Source organism: Paramisgurnus dabryanus, chromosome 11 (assembly GCF_030506205.2).
Source record: "Paramisgurnus dabryanus chromosome 11, PD_genome_1.1, whole genome shotgun sequence".
Taxonomy (NCBI): domain Eukaryota; kingdom Metazoa; phylum Chordata; class Actinopteri; order Cypriniformes; family Cobitidae; genus Paramisgurnus; species Paramisgurnus dabryanus.
Genome location: NC_133347.1, coordinates 18,413,590 through 18,417,277, shown reverse-complemented (window position 1 = coordinate 18,417,277; position 3,688 = coordinate 18,413,590). Strand labels below are relative to the sequence as shown.

At 36.0% G+C, this 3,688-nt stretch overlaps 1 long non-coding RNA gene across 1 annotated transcript; it reads left to right on the top strand.

Moving 5' to 3' along the window:
• Positions 1-364: 364 nt before the first annotated feature.
• LOC135730052 (uncharacterized) lies at positions 365-2,854 on the top strand. The gene is made up of 3 exons (XR_010525852.1): positions 365-959; positions 2,255-2,408; positions 2,542-2,854. It is a non-coding gene; the product is annotated as an uncharacterized lncRNA (long non-coding RNA).
• Positions 2,855-3,688: the final 834 nt, after the last annotated feature.

Here is a 3,688-nt window from a genome sequence, read left to right as displayed (position 1 = left end):
CGGAAGTGTCTGTGGGCAGGTTAGGGTTTTCATTTCTCGCGGGCAAGACTGTAAGCGGACATCATACGAATTGTTGCCTTCATACGTAGACAGACAACAGGCTTTCGAAAATATTTCGACTTGTTTTACCGATTCAGAGTCGACTCCGTAAATTAGAAGCCAAAAACTCTACTAATCTTGCACTTTTTGGTTTAACTACTTTGCACATTGTTTACATTAATGGACAGCTACATGCCACACTGCAATACAGATAATTTTCGATATTGGATCTGTCTGGCACTTTAACATATATCAGTGCCGTTGTTTTTCTCAAAACGCACACCAATAATGTTTTATATAATTAAGGCCTATAGGTTATTATACACCTACCCTTCACGCTACATGCTCACAAACTTGTAGGGTCATATGCTCCTATACTAATTTTACCTATTGCAAAAATCAATTGAGCAAGGTTATGAACATTTACGTTAAATTGTTGCTACAATAATTAAGATTTTCTAGACAAAGACATTTTGTTCATCCTTGCCTCTACGTATAAGGTAACCATGCCAACAGCTAAATCACAGATAGATTTGACCTCTTTTGTTTGTGATGAATAGAAAAAAAATGAAAAACAACTTCCATGTTTGCCACAAAAAATCAACTGCCAGTAAGATCATATGCAAAACTTGTCAATCACAAGATCAGGTTTATGAAGCTGAGAAACTGGTTTGAATGAAGATTTGCTGGCACAAAACAGAAGCCATTGAAGCTACAGAGTTCAAAGGAGTCTTGTTGTTGCCAAAGCCCTGCCTTCTATACTGTGTTGCAGGCTTGACCAGCCTTATCCAAAAGCGAGTCTAATGTTTCTCAGAGAACAAAATGACTCATGCACGCTGGTTCAAATCTTGAGGTGTTGCAGTAACATGATGTCCTTGTGGAATGTGGACACCTCAAGGCAGCTTTAAGACAAATGAAAGGTTCGTATAAATGACATCATTGTCTAGCAGAGCTCCACAGATATTGTCACTGCATGTACAATTACTGCTAGCAAGATTTTACTTCGCTTTGCATACATGCCACTTATATGCAAAACACACTTTCTCCTAACGTTAGAGAGAAATAAAAGTACAGTCAAATTAAGAAATTGTTTATTTGGGATAACATTGCTTAGGTAATTTGCTCTTGGAAAAATGTTCAGATTTAAGCCAATGATTGAAGATTTTAGCTTGTTCATATTAAAGACAATGAGCTCCCTTCTTAAAAAAATAGACACAGTTATCTTTTTTACTGAAAATATTTGCTTTACATTTAATCTTATTGGTGTCTAAAATAATAAAAAGATGAAAATATTTGCATTCATTCTTTTTGTATAAATATTACATATCACATTAATAGACTGTACTGAATACATTTAAAACTATTTATCACTCTATGAAGTACCGCTATGTTCTTTTTTTTCTGCAGCTGAAGACTTTAACAAGCATTTATGCTGTCATTTTGCCTCTGTTATCATGCATGTCAGCTCTACTGTAATTGAGACCCATCCCTAAGGCTACACATACTGTGGCTTGTCGTGGTGTGTAGTTATAATTCCTCAAGTCAAAGGAAGGAGGCCCGAGGAATGAGTGGGCTTCTTTATGTTCAGAATATGATCCCTCAATGATGCTCACGCTTTAAATCAGCATATAAAGTAGATCAAAAGTTTTCAGCGTTTGAATTAGACGTGTTGAACGGAGGAGAAGCAGGTTTTGAAAGGGCCACACCTTCCTATCCATGTTAAAATAGCATGTGTTGAAACATATCCCGTCTGACATTAGTCACTGCCTTCAATTTTATTTCATTTCACGTTAAGGGTGTAACCATAAAGAAAGACTGTATTACACTTTTAATTTTAAAAAATGACATTTGCATATCATGTAAATCAATGAAAAAAAATAATTTAGTATCTTATGACACATGTATAAATCAACTTATATTAATAAATATTTTAGTAATATTTGGGAAAACTATTTACATTCACGCATTTGGCAGACGGGACTTTGCATTCAATCTATCATTTTGAATGTGATTCCTGGGGTCAAACCTTGAATTGCTCTATCAATTGTACAAAATGCATATCAATGCAAATAACAATGAATATTTACTGTAAGGACAGAACATTCCTAGTCGAAGCGTTCTGATTGGTGGAGACTTTACCCTTATGTGTTGTGGTAGCACTCCCATCGTAAATTCCAGTAATGAGGTGCTCATGTTGTCTGATTCACATCCGCAGGATTTCAGCTCAATATGACATTCAACCTAACCTTCGCACCTTTACAAGTCTGACAGACAGGTAAGTCAGCATCAGACCAGTCTGCTCCACTGGTGACACATCAACTGTCTGCTGCTCATCTCCCAGTACCTCAAAGCTTTGCTGTGTTGCCAAGGTAACCGACCACCAACATCAGTTTGATTATTAAAATTAATATGGGCAGATGACATTGGCTTTGCCAAAAGAACGTTCTGTGGTTCTGCCATATATTTCTTTTTTTGTATTACGCCTCTTTTTCTTCCCTAAAGGCATCCAAGTAAAGAAAGCACAAATCGAGGCTAAAGTCAAGGATTGGGGGTTGCACATAACTGAGGAAGCGTACCATGCAGGCCATAGCAAGTCCATTGGGTCACACATACACACACACAGACATTCCAGTCTTCTGAGAAAATTGCTTTGAGAGATCCTACCAATCCTGTTTGGCAAGGGAATGGAGGGAGGAAAGGGGTGGATAAGGGAGCGATATATGGAGGGAAAAATGAGATGTATTGCTAGATTGAATAGTTCTTACGAAATGTTTCTGATGGTTTTTATGCACGCTGCATCACGTTAAACAGTGAAAGTTAGGTGTTTTTTAGGTGTTTTTCTTAACTGTGGAAATATTTATTATAGGCCTATCATTTTAAAAATCCAATGCAAGTAAATGGCACGGCTTTAAGCATTTACAAACATATGAATCTACAGAACATTATTAAACATAATTCACAGATTATTTTTGTCACATGAAGAAAAATATCTTAGGTTATGAATTATGGTTATGAATTATTATGGTTCACACACAGCCAAAGGTCCCAATGAAGATAGCTGAACATTTAGATTATTTTTAGATATTTATTTTCTTAAATTATATGTGTATGTCAATCTAGGTCAGAGGTTCTCAACTTTGACCCTGGAGATCCACTTTAGCTCTAACCCTAAACAAACTCACCTGCCTGGAATTTTTTGGTATTCCTGAAGACCTTGATTACCTTGCTCTACCTCACCTGGTGTTTGATCAGGGCTGGAGCTTACTCTGAACGAAATCTCGAGGGCCATAGATGAGAACTGGGCAAATGCAAAGGAATAATAAACAATATAGTAAGAAGACAAAAATAAAAACAAATCAAATTTACTCTTTCTTTTTTAATGTGTGATAATGATGATGTTTATATAAAAGACATCAATAAAAAACTTTTTTCTCTCTCTCTTTCTCCCTCTCTCTTAAAAACAAACAAATACAAAGAGATAGGCCTACAACTACGAAAAAATTACGAGACCACTCCAGTTTTGACTTTAATCATCATTAGATGTATTGTGACCATTTTAGTCAGTGTTTGTTGAATTTCAATAAAAGCAAACCTCGGTAGTGACATAAAGTCACCCATCAGTAAATGTAAAAGACTAAGAGCATGACAA